Genomic DNA, 15,942 nt, shown 5'->3' on the forward strand with positions numbered 1-15,942 from the left:
TGAGAATTTAAAAACTGCACGTATGCATGTAACCTCATTTGCAGGCTAGGTTTTGTTTTGTTTTGTTTTTTTTTTGTCAGGCATGGGGTGTTACAGATTCTCTGAACCTATTCATGGCTCCCTTGGAAAATTCATGGACTGACACCGGTCCCTCACCAAGTGGGTGATTTTTGTTCGTTTAGTCATGTATCTACTTTCTAATTTACTTAACAAATATTTATTGAGTACCTACTATGTGCCATGGAGATTATCTCTCTTTTGTAAAGTTTTGAGATAGCCCTAAAGTGAGAGTAAGTTTTTTTTAGGAAATAGTAACTATAACTGTACTTTTTCAGATGTGTGTTTTCTTTTCCTTTCTAGGTAAAGCCAGGGGATGAAGGATGGGGGGAGACAGTAGTGAACATACTCATCCTTTCAAGCTGTTATGTGTTTGGCCATATGAAAGAGCCACTGATGGGATGTGAGTTCACTCTGAGACCAAGAGACACGGAGATGTCCCAGGGTATTTTAATTAACTTCTTTCTATCATGAAACAAGATATACTTATTTCAGTCTAAATCCTAAGTCTCCAAATTCCATGAGCCTACAAGAATGTTAGAATAGCCCCTGATGCTGCCTTGGTGGGAAGGTTCACCTGCTGTCTTCACTTGGACTGAGGATCAAAAGACAAATTTTTGTGACAATTCTTCCAGTTTCAAGTTTTTTTCAGAATGAAGAGTCCTGATGGCTATGGACCTCTTGTAAAAGCTCAATGTGTCATACCTTGGGAGGCTGCCCACCATCATTTTGCATCACCAATGTGAAATCTCAATGCAGAACTTGATTAAAAATGAGGAAAAGAAAACTATAGATCGATATCCTCATATATTCAAAAATTACCAATATTATATCAAATTGATTTTAACAATATATCGAAAAGATTTCCTAAAGGAAATTAACCCTGAATACTCATTGGAAGGACTGATGCTGAAACTGAAGCTCCAATACTTTGATACGAAGAGCCAACTCATTGGAAAAGACCCTGATGCTGGGAAAGATTGAGGGAAGGAGGAGAAGAGGGTGACAGAGGATGAGATGGTTGGATGGCATCATTGACTCAATGGATATGCGTTTGAGCAAACTCCATCAGATAGTGAAGGACAGGGAAGCCTGGTGTGTGTCAGTCCATGGGGTTTCAAAGAGTTGGACATGACTGAGAGACTGGACAACAACAACAAAAATAATACATCATAATCTTAAGTGGCTTTTCCTAGGAATGCAAGGTTTTTAAAAGTTGAGAATCTGTAATTGTAATTCATTCTACCAGTAGGTTACATAAGACATGACCATATTAATGGATTAAAAAAAAAGCCGAATTCAAGATCCTGTATCTGTTCCTGACTAAAACTCTCAGAAACTTAGGAAAAAAACTTCCTCATCTGATAAAGTCATCTGTGGAAAACCTATAGCTAGCGTCATACTCAATGCTAAAGACAGAACATTTTCCTTCCTAAGTTCAAAAACGAGTCAAGATGTTCACTCTCACCACTTCCAGTCAACATTTGTAGCCAGTTATATAATTCTAGTCAGTGCCAAAAGACAAGAAAAAGAATAAAGGGCATCCTGATTGGAAAGGAAAAAGCTAAACTGTGTTTGTTCTTAAACAACATCTTTGTGTCTGCAGAAAGTCTTGTGGAATCTAAAAAAGAGCTACTGGAGCTAACAGTTGAGTTTAATTAGGTTACGTGATGCAAGAACAATATATAAAAATCATTTTTTTCCTGCCAACTAGACACAAACAAGTAGAAATTGAACTGTAAAATTTCTATTTACAATAGGGTAAAACTATGAAATGTTTAAGGGTTGTATTAGCTTCCTATTGCTGTTGTAATAAATTAACACAATCTTAGTGTCTTAGAACAAACAAGACACGTTGGTCATCCTACCGTTCTAGAGGTTAGAATTTCAAAATTTGTCTCAAAGGGATAAAATCAAGGTATCGGCAGGGCTGTGTAACTTCTGGAGACTCTGGAAAAGAATCCATTTCCTTCCCTTTCCGGATTTTAGAGGCTGCCCGATTCCTTGGCTCATGCTTTCCATGACATTGATCTCTGATTCATTTGACATATCTCCGACTCTGACCTTCCAATTTTCCTCTTATAAGGATCCTTGTGGTTGCATTGAGCCCACATGGATAACGGGATGAAATTCCCATCAGAAGAGCTTTTACTTAATCACAACTGCACGTGGTAATTCATGTTAAGTGACATGTTTGCAGGTTTCAGAGATTGGGACATGGACATCTTTGGGGGCCAACATTTTGCCTACCACAATCTACCCTTTGACTTCCAAAGATTCATGTTAATCTTGCATGCAAAATGCGTTTACCCCATCTCAATATCACCAAAGTACCAAACATTATATAGCACCAACTCCAAGCCCCAAATCTCATCTAACTATCACCAGTTCAGAAGTTCCAAGTCTCATGATCTAAGTCATCTAAATTGAGCTTCTCAGGTGTGGATGAGACCTGGGTATGATCTGTCCCGGGGAAAAACATCCCTGTCTACCTGTGGACCTGTGAAATAAGAAAGCATGTTATCTGCTCCCCAAATACAGTGAGGAGGTGGGGAGACAAGCACAGATACCAGATAGACATTTCTGTCCCAAAGGGAGAAAATAAAAGGGGGAAGAAAAAATAAATCACTAGTTTCAAGCCATTTCAAAATCCAACCAGGCAAACCTTGTTAGATTTCAAGACCTATGAGTAATTTTCTGTAGCTCTCTGCTCTGCCCTTTGGTCTTGTGGCTCCAATCTCTGGACTCAAGGCTCTGTCTTCAGAGTTATCCTTCCTTTATCATGAAGGGTAGCGTGTGTTTAAAACTGGGGAGTTTTATCAGTCTGTTTCCTGCCTACAGAATCTTAGGGGCCTGACATCCTTCTTTCATCCTGTCCTTTATCTGCCCCTTTCAGGCTAAGATGGCTCTTTCTGTTGGTATAAAATTCTTAACAACCTTGTGGTTCTCCTGTGCACATCACAGGGACTCACTCCGATAGACCTGGCTCTTCCACGCATCTTCCCTCCTGCTAAGTTGTTTCAGTCGTGTCCGACTCTGTGCAACCCCATAGACGGCAGCCCACCAGGCTCCCCCATCATCTTCCCTAGATAACATCATCTCCATTTTTGGCTTCTTCTGAGATGGCTGAAGGGATACATGAGTCACAGGCTCAGTCTCTTAAAAGAACTCTGTGTGACCCGATACTGTGACTTTTTGTTCCTTTAAGGTCCTAGCAAAGTGTTGTCCAGTTATATCCTCCTTTCTCTCTGGAACAAGACTTTCCTGACAGCAAACTCCCCAGTTTTAGTGTCTTTTGCAAGCCGAATAGACTGATGATTTTCCAAATCTTCAAGTTCTGGTTCCCTTTTGCTTCATATTTCTTCCTGCAATCAACCTTTCCCCTTGCATTTAAATATCAGCAACAAGGAAAATCCAGGCTGCCCTTTCAAATACTTTGCTTAAGGACTTCCCTGGTGGTTCAGTGGTGAGGAATCCACCTTGCAATCCATTCTGTATACCATATAGAATGTTAAAGTAGATCCTAAGTATAAAAGCTACAGTTAATGAAACCTGGAGAAGAAAACACAAGGAGATTTCTGCACTCTTGGATTAGGTAAAGATTTCTTGGATATCGCACACAGCTGGGGCTGGGCTGTTGTTCCTCCTCTTCTCACTGTGGGTGTGCTGGTGGTTCCTGGACCCAGAAGGGCTATTCTGTAACTGTGAGCAGGAGGCTAAGACATCACGATGGTTCATTCACTAAACCAGAGTCTGGGGCCACGTCCTTTCGTATTTCTTGTTAATGTGAGACAATAAACCCCTGCTTCGTTCAGCCACTAGGAGTCAGACTTCTGGTTAACTGCAGCTGAAGCACTTCTAACAGACATACTGCCTTTCAGATGCGAGCCTTAACTTCCCGTCCCCAGATGCCTCCATCTCCAGGGTGAGATACACTGTTCCTCTAGGCCGTGGGGGATGCTTGCTCAGTCACCGTGTCAGCCCCTTCTCACATCCACCCTGGACCCCTGGTCCTGTCCCAGTGAGACCAGTGTCCCCAAGGAGTGGCCTGTCAGGGTCAGGTTAGGTAGCGAGTAGCTTAAGGACGAGGCAGTCAGGTCTGGAGCTGCTCTTGTTCACCATCACCTGTGGGCAGAGTCTGCGGTTCCAGAAATAAGTAGGAGAGTCTCGTGGATCTTGTGAGTCACCCAGCAAGAAAGAGGATGCAGGCCACGGTGGGTCCGAGGGGGGAGGTGTGCCCCATCCAAGGTTTGCGGCATTGCCCTTGCAGCTCAAAGCAGTCTGGGTCCCCTACGTGGTCTCGACAGAGGGGACACAAATGCAAGTCTGCACCTTTGTTTTCTCAAAAGAACAAACTCTTCTGCACTTTCCAGGGGTGACCGAGTATTGGCCTTGAAAGGCCCTGGAGGTCAGAGGGGCCTGGGCCCTGCCCCAACCCCAACCCAGCCCCATCCCTGATGCGTTGGAGCAGCGCCCCAGGGGAGAGGGGGCCACCTCTGGGAGCGGGGGCTCGTGCTGAGACCTGTGATGAGGGCAATGCTTACAACCTTCAGGGCCCGGGAACCTGTCGGGTGGAGGGAAGGCATGGACTGTGAGATCCTATAGTGACAGCCTGTCCTGGAGTCCGTGGGCTGGGGGAACAGAGTCCCCGGTGGAGAAGACCCCAGCCCTGGAGGCAGCTCTGCGTCTCACCAGGGAAGGCAAACTGGGCCTTGTTTGAGGAGAGGGCCTGAGCAGAGTCAGCATGGTGAATTCAGGGTGCAAACTTTCCACCTTCCTGCAGTGAAGAGCTTCAGTGGCTTAATTTCTCCCATCGGGTAGGCGGGGGCTACATGGGAAAGGATGGGGTGAGGGAGGTGTTGCCTCGCTGGTAGGGGAATTGGGTGCCAGACTCTTCATGCAAACAGAAGCCAGGCGTCCTACCTGCTTCCCTTCACCCTGTGATGCGGGTGCTGTTTTGCATGTATTCCCTTGGCAGGTCCTCACTGGAGCCCTTTGCAATGGATGCTGTCCTGAGCATCCTAGCATCGAGGAAAGAGTGTGTCGGAGAGGCAGGAGAGGCAGGCAGCCATGGCTAGACCATGTTTGGGTGTGACCTTGTGGGCCATGGGACCACTGAGGTCTGCCTTTGGGAAGAGGCTCTGGGGGCAGCGTGGCAAAGAGGGCCTGTGGAGGCTTTTGTACAGGAGACGTCCGGGCGGATGTCCAGCCCTGCACGTGAGCGGCTCTCTGTAAATATTTGCGGTTGAATGACGGAGGGTATGTAGAGAAGGGGGAGGGTTAGAGGGTTGTGTAGCAGGTGGAGGCTGTTCCCAAGCCCCTGACTTCATCTTTTCTCACGGCGGCTGGGGGCTCGGGGACTTGCTGGCTGAGGGCCGGCCAGGTGGAGACGCCTGTTGTTCCCACTTCCGGCCACCCTCGATCACAAACAGGAACAAGCAGCTGTTCAGGGTTTCGGGTGTTTCCTTTCTTTGTTCCTTAGCGTGTTGTCCTGGACACACACCTGGAGGCACCTGTCTTTCTACACCAGGGCCTTTGTTATCAGAGAGGATTCATCTGACCCACATCCCATGGAGATAGCTCCTGGGAGGAACCCTGATGACGGCATCAAATGCTCGGTCATCAGCTCTCAGCACGTGTGTTAGACGTACTAGGAGAAAAGTCTTTGGAGAAAAGTCTTTCTGTGGTTGCATGAATTAGGAAAACTCTGAGCTCCACATGTTAACAGTCTCTGGGTGGCAGGCCTTCTCAGGACCTTTAGTTGCGCCGTAAGACTCTCTAAGAGGGAGCTTCTGTGTGCAGGGCGCCCCAAGGATACTGGACTGATGGACACTTTTTGCAGGGAGCATCAATCTCCATCTCCCAGACCTGCTACTCTGGGGTCAGGGAATAGTGGTCAGAGCCAGACTGGCCTCTGGGTGGGTGGGGGGGGCGGTCTTCCCCAAGCCCCTCCTTTTTTTGTTGGGCAAACTGAGGTCTGGAGAGAGAAGGGAATTGCCTGGCTGAGCCAGCGGCGGACTCTGGGCTGAGGACCCCCGGCAGGTTGCCTTCTGTGCAGGCTTTCTGCCTGTGCTCCAATTTCCCCAGTCCTTGGAGGGGCCTGCTCTTTCATTGCAAAAGACTCTTCTGGAAGGCATCTGAGAGGGTGACTAGGGGTTGGGCTTTGCCCCGTCTGTGTCCAGGCCTCTGGTGTGGACCTGTATGAATGCGTCCTTCCCTGTCGGCTGAGAGAGCCGTGTCTGAGCACCGAGACAGACACCGGACAGAAAGCAATTAAGGCCCAGACGTTCCCCAAGGAGCCATTTGCAGGCCGGTGAGGCGGGAAGATGCCTGTCTGGGGGGCCGTGGCGGTAATGAGACGAGGGCTGGCTCTGGCCCCTTGGAGCCTCCTGGTGAGGCCTGTGGACAGCACCATGGTGGGCACCGGGTCTGTGGCTCCGTAGGTGCTGCCAGCTTGGGGGCAACTGTGCTCAGCTGGGATGCAGCTCAGGATGGGCAGGGAGGGGCCAGGATGTCAGGAAACCCAGCGTATGTGACAGTTTCCTTGTGTGACTGTCCCAGAGGGAATTTCATGTCACCAAGCACAAAGCAGACCCTTCCTTACTTCATCCTGGAGGATGTTTGTGGCAGATGCGGGGCCTACTCCACATCAGGTGGTTCCAAGTGGGGCCTGGGAATGAGGAGAGGGACAGTGTCTAGTTTGGGCTCTAGGCTTGTGAGACCAAGATGAGAACTCAGGTGCCATTAAGTTTGCTGAGAGCTGATCCCTGGGAGCAGGATGACGGGGTGGGGGGGAGCGACTTGAACAGAGAAGAAGAGCTACTGTAGGTCTGAGGCTGTGATGCCTGATGCCACGGGGAAACGCAGGCTGGGGGTGGGCAGTCAGAGGGGATGATGGTGCAGGGCCAAGCCACCTGCTGGCTCCCTGCCCACTGCAGAGGTTTGCCCCAGGGGGTTGACCCTGCCCTCCTGGCTTCACTCGGCCCAGGTGGGGTCCACAAGCATGATGCGGGGCCGTGAACGATGCGGTGTGAGGTGGGGGATATCAGGGCAGCAGGGGGGCGGGGGGTGGGAGGTCACCAGACCCCTGTTCCCAAGGCATGGCTGGGTCAGAAGTGGCTGCCTGTCTCCAGAGCATGAGGAAGTAGCTGGGCTCGGGGAGAAGAGAAGAGAGGGAGCCTGACTCTTCTATCCTGTGGTCTTATTCCCATTCAACTTCCTGTGCAGGCCATTAGCTACCCTCTAATAGCCATCATCACAATGTATTACCTTGGAAGAAGAAGTTTAAAAGGGCCATTTTTGGAAAATGTGGTCTGTGCAGCACCCCCCACGCTTCCTCCTGAGCAGGAAGCCAGCTGCACCACTAGAACATTCCTGAGAAGGGTCTCAGGAATGATTTACTTGCTGACTTCAGATTCTTCCTGAAAAACCGCAAGTTAGAAATTCAAGTTGGAATTTTTTCCCCCCATAGATATTGAAACAGTAATGCCGATTTTTAAAAGGTTGTCATGAAAATGTTGATCAAAATCCTGAAGATGAGCCCCACCAAGCCTGCTGAGATGGCTCCCAGGTTACTGGGAAGGTTTTTTCTCCTGCTTGGTGTATCTGGGTTGGGCATTTGTGAGATGCTCCTCACCTTGGGGGAGGTGTGTGTAGATAAGCCTGTCCTCAAAATCTGGTGAATTCTCTGTGTCTCCTCGTGGCCGGCCAAGCATCCCTGAGTGTGGGGGTGTGTGGTTATCAGAGGGCAGGGTTGGGGCAGGAAGGACCCGACTAGGGTGGGGGCAGCAGATGCAGGAAACTTGTTGTAATCCAGTTGGTTAGATTCCAGCCACCAGAGCCCAAGGCAAGAACCCAAGGTCATTCCACCAATGCCCATTCAGCCTGGGTTGGTCTGGTGGTTATTGGCTTAGATGGGGACCCAGGAGGCACAGGCATCAAACTTTGAACAGCCCAAGGATGGAGGAAGATCATCTATATTAGAAGCCAGAGCTGGATTAAAACAAGACCCCATTGGTTGATGAGGGGGGACAGTCTTAGAAAAGGAAAGGCGTCAGGAACAAGCCGACAAGCTCTGCATCAGGTCCAGTTGTGAGTACAGTACCAGCTGCAGAGACAGAAGGAGCTGGTCAGTGGCACAGGTAGCACATTTCTGGGGGGAGAGGCGGGTCTGCTCACCCTCTCCCTCCCCTGGGTGGGTGCCCAGGGCATATTTAAATACTGGGGCTGGCTTCTCCTAAGCTGATTGGACCAGACTTGATCCAAGGAGATCGTATTTTGTGGCAGGATGAGTTCATCAGCTTCATCCCTCCCAGAGTCTGGGATCCGGACCAGAGATGCATAGTGGCCCTGGAGCTGGGCAGCCACGTTTGAGTGTTCGAGCAGGTGCAGAGAAGAGGGTTCTGGAGGAGAGGGAGGAACGTAGAACCTGCTGGCCAGTGAGGGGTGATGAGAAACCGTGCAGCCATGGGCTGGGCTGGGCTGGGCTGGAGGAGGCCACTGACCTGTCCCAGCCAGCCTTGAGTCACCACGTTCCTTGCCGTAACTTTCCACCCTTATACATTCTCAGGCCTGATACATTCTCAGGCCTCGTGTTAGAGCCCAGCTTTTATGAGCTGACTTGGTAGGCTTTGGTCCCTGGCATCTGATTCTCTCTGGGAGAGTCAGTGTCCTGGTTGTCATCAGCAGGGCAGAAGCCACTGGGAGGAGGAGCAGGTGGGGCAGGAATTGGCTGGGAGGGGTGGTCCCGCAGCCGTGTCAGACCCCTCCATGTTAGACCCATCAGTTCATCTGGGCACCATCCCCACAGAAGACAGACCAGGCTGGTGTCTGTTCATGGAGCATGACCCTGGCGTCAAGGGCACCTGGACCCCTGGCCTTGGAGAAATGGCTGAGGGTCATACATTCTGCCTGGATGGGAGTAGACTTTGTGTGGGACATAAAGAGGAAGTGAAAGTGAAAGCCGCTCAGTTGTATCCGACTCTTTGCGACCCCATGGACTATATAGTCCATGGGATTCTCCAGGCCAGAATACTGGAGTGGGTAGCCTTTCCCTTCTCCAGGGGATCTTCCCAACCCAGGGATTGAACCCAGGTCTCCCTCATTGCAAGTGGATTCTTTACCAGCTGAGCCACAAGGGAAGCCTGGGACATAAAGGGCATTTATAAAACATTTCTGATTTATTTCTCTGGCTGTGTCGGGTCTTGAGTTGCAGCATGTGGGATCTTTGTTGTAACATGTGTGATCTTTTATTGTGGCCCACGGATTCTCTAGTCGTGACGTGCGGGCTCCTGGGCATGTGGCCTTCAGTACTTTCGCTGCAGGGCTCAGTTGCCCTGCAGCATGTGGGATCTTAGTTCCCGGATCAGGGATCAAACCTGAGAACCCAGCATTGGCAGCTGGATTCTTAACCACTGGATCACCAGGGAAGTCCTAAGAAGCATTTCTGAAGTTTGAAGCTTTGTGAGAGGAAAAGGAAAGACTGTCCTGTGCTGTTTAAGGCTGTTGCATTGGTTCCAAAGGCCAAGAGTCCACTTTTGGCCTGGTGTGGGGGAAACCTTCTTCTGGAGCAGCCTACCACAGGATGGAGGCACTTGGGCACAGGGTGCTCCCTGTCCCTAGAGCTGAAAGAATGGGTCTCACAGGACATGGAAGAATGGAGCTGATGGCCTGGACTGGACCTCAATAAAAAACATCTTCACCCAGGTCCAGGACAGCCTCTAGGTGTGACCTTGAAGATGATCTTGACCAGTGGCCATGACCACAGAGACTACCTTTACTTGCAGGTAGGACCTAGTCCCAGGGCAGGAAAAGCCCCTAACCATGACCTTGAAGATGAGTATGACCAACGATCGTGACCGCAGAGAACATCTTCTTCCTGTGGATGGCACTGATGCCAGGGCAGGGACAGCCCCAGGAATGACCATGAACCTGAGTGTGTTGCAGGATCTTTGGGCCCTGTGACCTTCAGGACAAGCAGGTGAGGCCTCTGGTCTGGAGACCCGTGGCAAGGCTGGGGAACTCCTCCCAGGGACAAGCTTGAGGAACCACAGCGGTCATGATGTTATTTGGAGGCTGTTGTCCGACAGCTGGGGGGCGGGCGCGCGTGTGGCTGAGGGGATTTGGAGGAACAGTGGTGGTGGGCTCTCTGTGGGAGGAGGGGTGGGGTATTTTGAGTGGGGAAGAGGCACGGCGGGGGAGGTGTAGTGACCTTTTGAGCTGAGAACAGGGGAGGCCCCAGGAGGCCCGCTTTCTGTCGGGGTTACTTCCTTTTCTCAGGCTCTGGGACCAACTTCCCGGGCAGGTGACCAGTGTTCCTTAAGGGCCAACCACAGCATGCCCACCACCTTCCCAGACTGCCAGGGAGGGCTCGAGCCCCAGGGGTCCCCGAGCCCCTCCATCAAAGCTTGTCCCAGAGCTGTGCAGCTAGAGTCCATGTCCCACAGCCTCTTATCTGCTGCCTGCAGAGGAATCAGGAAATGGGCCATTTGAGGAGCCCAGTTAAAACTATCGCGGGCACCTCTGGGGAGAGACTCATCCAGGGGAGTTTTCCAGGGATGGCAGAGCCAGCGAGGGAGCAGGAGGAGAGAGAAGAGGAGAGTCTTGCCTGGGTCCTTCCCGGAAAGGGACTTGTGCAGGCTGGGGCTATGGCTGTTTCTGGGGCAGCTGTAATCCAGCAGCTTTTTGTAATTATCTGTTAGTAATTATCTACTAAGACTTTGGTAAACAGCAGCCTGTTTAGCCATCCTTGAAGAATTAAATCATTACTTTTATTGCTCTATCCACTCGCTATTAACCTCCTAAGAGGCTTTTCTACCTCAGATCCAGGGTTTTCATTTGATGGGCTCCCAGGAGAGCATTCAAGAGGGGAGGCATTGGGGACGGGAAGACACGCATACCCCGATGTCTGCTGGAGGTGAGACCCTTGACTGTGGGGCCCCATGGGCGGCCTGTGTTACACGTCTGTGTCACACGTCTTCCGTGACTTGGCGCCCTGACCATGGCAGGTTCTTTACAGGAAGGTAGAAGCTTCTCACATGGAGCATGTCTTAAGAAGCTAAGGGCCCAGCTTGGAAGGGCCTGGAGAGTTCTGGACACAGTCAGAAGGGCTGACCTGGTCCTGGGCTGGGTGTGGCAGCAAGACAGAAGGAGGTCCTGTTTGCCCTTGGAGGGTGCGCTGAGCTCGGCCGCTTGGATAAAGGTCAGACAAGAATCAAGGACAAACATTCAGAGAGGATCTGCCCTGACTTCCCCTCTGGCCAAAGTTGCCCTTTCCTTTCTGGATATTTCAAGGGCAGCCGGAGGCCATGACCACGAAGATGAGCCCCCTGCAGCATGGGATGGGCCCCGACCTGTGGGGAAGGTCTATGGTCTGGAGGCCGCTGCTGGGGATGGAGAGTTCCTCCCAGGGGCCAGCTGGAGGAACCATGGCCGCTCATGAGGTCTCTTAGCGACTAAACGTTGTGTACAATGTTTGCTGGCCAGTGGTGCTAGGGGTAAAGAACCCGCCTGCCAACGCAGGTTAGACGTAAGAGACGCTGCTTCGATCCCCGAGTTGGGAAGATCCCCTGGAGAAGGGAAGGGCAACCCACTCCAGTATTCTTTCCTGGAGAATCCCATGGACAGAGGAGCCTGGCGAGCTTCAGTCCATGGGGTTGCACAGAGTGGGACATGGCTGAAGTGACTCAGCATAGCACACAGCCCGTCTGGGTGGTGTCTGTCACCTGAGGGGATTTGGAGGGAATGATGGGGTGGGGTGTTCTGTGCTCTGAGCCGCCTCCTGGTGGGACTGTGTTCTCACCAGGACTGAGTTGCTGCACAGATGGCATACAGACCAGCCCCCAGGGCTTACCGTCAGAAGCTGTGGGGGTGGGACTGTGACTGCTTCTTTCCTCAGAGGGTCTCATGTGTGGTCAGGGGTTAGGCATTGCCCGGTCACAAGGTAGGGAGGCAGTGGGTGTCCAAGGAGTCCCAGCAGGGGTCACAAGTGGACTGACCCCTGAGTGCCTCCTGCATGCCAGGAGTTGCCCCAAGCAGGAGGAACGTAACAGTAAGGAAACCTTGATGGGCTTCCCTGTGGCTCAGCGGTAAAGAATCCACCTGCCGTTGCAGGAGACACATGTTTGATCGCTGCTTTGGGAAGATCCCCTGGAGAAGGAAATGACAACCCACTCCAGTATTCCTGCCTGGAGAATCTCATGGACAGAGGAGCCTGGCGGGCTACAGTCCACGGGGTCGCAAAGAGCAGGACACAACTTAGCGACTAAACAGCAATAGCCAGGAAGCAGCCTTCGCTGTTGCTCAGAGACTAGTCTAGGGGAGAGGATGGTAACACACTTTGAAATAGGGCTAAGCCCAGCACAGACGCCAGACATCATCCTTGCTGATGTCCAGTAGGAGATCAGATATTCAGGCCTAATTCTCCAGCTTGCTCTGTAGACTCTGAAGGCATTATACATGAAGTGAAATGAGAAGAAATGAATGAATAGGATCAATGTAAATCTGTTTTGGAAGAGGCCATTATAATGGTTCATTCTGGAAATCCTTCTGAAGCTGAGCTTCTCCATTTTCTTTTTAACAATCAAGAAACCCCTTGGTGTAGAGTGGTGAAGTATTGCAAGACCCTAAATTGGATCACAAGATTTGTTGACAGATTTTAAAATATGTGATTTAATTTACATCAAGGACTTAACAGGACTTCCCTGGTAGCTCAGATGGTAAAAAATCTGCCTGCAATGCAGGAGACCCTGTTCGATCCCTGGGTTGGGAAGATCCCCTGGAGAAGAGAATGGTAACCCACTCCAGTATTCTTGCCTGGGAAATCCCCACGGACAGAGGAGCCTGACGGGCTACTGCCCTTGGGGTTGCAAAGAATCAGACACCACTGAGTGACTAAAACTTTCACTTTCACAAGGGCTTGACAAGCAGAAAAACAGAATGATTCCCATTTTTTTTATAAATTACCTTCATTGCTAAGTTCTGTGAAATGGGGATTGTATCAGAAGATTGAGGTTGGATAGTTGCTTTGCCTTCCGAGTATAGGTTTTTAAACCTGGTGTGCATCCAAATGAGTGGTGAGATACTAAAACAAAAATACCATTGCCCCAGATCTACCCAATTCCAAACCTCTGCAGGTCCCAAATCATGTCACCTTATAGGGTGTCCCATGGAGAGCTGGAGTGAAGGGCGGGGGACAGAAAGATGGCACAAAGGAGCCGTTGATGGGAAGAATGCCTGAGCCCTGCTCCCTGGTTCCAGCAGGGGCTGTCTTTGGGGGTCCCTTTGATCCAGCCCCAGGGCTCTCTTCTTTTCCACTCCCCAGCTCCTCCCTACCCTGTTCTGGTTCTGCCTTGTCTCCTTCTTGAGCTACTCTGGGTCCCAGGCTGGGACACCTCATTCTTTGGGGGGAGCACACCCCAGACAAGCCCATGGGGAGGGGCCCTCCAGGATAACCATGCCAAGTTGTGGAGCTGAAAGCCCTTCTCTCCCTCAGGTGAAGAAGGGGAAGAAGGAAGGACTGAGGGGACCAAGCCTCTCCCCTGTCCTAATTACAAGGCTGCTCAGGTGACCGACACACCAGCAGGGGTGGGGCGGTGCACACACCGTGCATTTAACAGGTTGAATCTCCCAGAAGCAGGAAGGGGGTTCTTCCCACAGGGCAGCGGGAAGGCCCCTGGTTGAAAGATTATACGGCACATCTGATGGGGCGTCACTTGGAGAGCACGCTACGAGAGCCCCTGACTTCCGCTAGGCAGGACTCTCTTGCTGGCTCTGAGGGAAGCTGGGTGCCACACTGTGAGGTGCCCTATGGAGGGGCCCCAGAACCAAGAACTGAGGGCCGTCTCCAGGCAACAGCCAATGAGGAGACCATGGATCCAACACCTTGTGAAAAACGGCACCTTGGGTGTGAGGCTCGAGTTGAACCTTGAAGTGACTGCAGTCCCCAGCAGACACATGGTTTCCAGCCCTGTGAGAGGCCCTGAGTGAAAGGACTCAGACAAGCTGTCCCTGGGTTCCCGGTGCACAGAAACCTTGAGGCAACAGATGTTGTTGCTTTAGAGCTGCTGAGCGTGGGGTCATTTGTTACCCAGCAGTAGCTTACTAATACAGTTACTGTGAAAGGTACCAGCCTCACCTGTGTTGACCCCAGGGGAGCTGCTTGGCTGTGGTCTAGACTTGGGTCTCAGCCTACCCACTCAGCTGACCACTTGAACCCTGGTCAGCCAGGAGCCCAGAGCAGGAAGGGGGGGGCCACTGAGAATATGAGGGGGGCTCCTAATACCTGCCAACTTCTGGAAAACCAAGTCAGCCTCCCTAAGACCACGGGAGATGAATGAGCCTGTGAGTGAGACCTAGGTTCAAGGGCAGGTTCTACCATCTGTATTTGTGTGGCATTCAGCAGCATTTTGAGATCTCCTGGAGGTTTGGCTCCCAAGTGGCCCTGCTGGAGCCGGGAGAGGGCCACACAGTAATCGGGGCTGAGCAACAGCATCTCCAGGAGGAGCTTGGCTCTAGGCCGTGGTGGGTGCTTGATACAGGCTTGACCCTGTAGCCGTCAGGTTGCTGAGCGTACTGTCATCCATCTAGCCACTGTTGTCACAAAGTCCTTGCCATACCCTCTTGACGCCCAGATCTAGGAGGACTTGGGGAGGATGCCTGCTCTTTGCAAATGTGTAATCACCACCACTTGGCTTGGGGGACCTCGCCTAGAAAACTTCTCCAGGATCCACCACCCCCTTGCTCCCATGCAGTCCTGCCTAGAATCCCGATGCCTCTGTTCAGCTCCCAGAAGCTCCTGCTCTCCACCCCCCGTGGGCGCCGTGGGTCTCTGCCCAGCTCTGTGCTTATTTCTTGCAGTATGAAGCGATGATTTAATTCTTGCCTGGGCTATCATTCAGCCCTAGTTCGTGCTGAAGTGAAACATATTTCAGCACCCACCGATTTCCATATAGATAAAAAAAGGAAAAAAAAAAAAAAGGAGAAAGGAAACAACCTCAACCAGCGTCTTCACAAACTATGCATTTGAAACTTGTTTCTTGAAGATGGATTGCTCCGTTAGGCTGCTAAGAGGTTTTTCTTGACTTGTCAACAGTTTTATCCCCCCCACAAACATTCTTGGCTATAAATTATTCATTGCCCAGTTAGTGGTTAAAAAAAAAAAAAGATGCCTGGAGCTGAGGCACTTTCTTAATTCTCCCTCTGCTTTTCAGATCCAAGTTGTTTTTTTCCTTTTCACTGCTGGAAAAGTAGAAATGACTGGAATTCTCCTGAACTGGAGATTCAGGCTGGACCCAGCGAGAGGGTCGCCTTGAGCCCGGTGTAAGCTTGGCTGGAGGTGGGGGAGTCATTTATAGTCTGGGGTTAGGCAGGACACTGGGGCAATCAAATATATATGTTGAGACAGGAGATAGGTGTGTTGGGGGCTTTCTTTTTGTTCTGTTGGCAGGAGCTCTAGAGTTTCCAAAAAGCAGAGAGGAGACTTGATTCAATTCTAGGCCCAGCCATTTCAGGGCCCACAGCTGGAAAGGATCGGAGGCTTCCTCTGTTGACCTGATTCCACTCTCCTGGGGCCCCTTTCTGCCAGGAGATAGCACCCCCTTGTCTTTCTCCCTCGTGCCCACCCTCTCTTGTCCTGCACACCCTTGGACCACCTCCCCCACCCCAGCTGACCTCCTTCTCCAACGAGGATTCTCAGCTCCCCTGCCCCCCTACCTCTGTCCCTCCGTGGGAGATGGATGGAGGTGGTGATTTGCCTTCAGAATTGGGGGCCCATATTAGCTGCAGCAAAGCCTCACATTTTTGTTCAGTTGCTCAATTGTGTCTGACTCTTTGTGATCCCATGGACTAAAGCATGCCAGGCTTCCCTGTCCTTCACTGTCTCCCAGA

Source organism: Bos mutus, chromosome 26, assembly GCF_027580195.1.
Source record: "Bos mutus isolate GX-2022 chromosome 26, NWIPB_WYAK_1.1, whole genome shotgun sequence".
Classification (NCBI taxonomy): Eukaryota; Metazoa; Chordata; class Mammalia; order Artiodactyla; family Bovidae; genus Bos; species Bos mutus.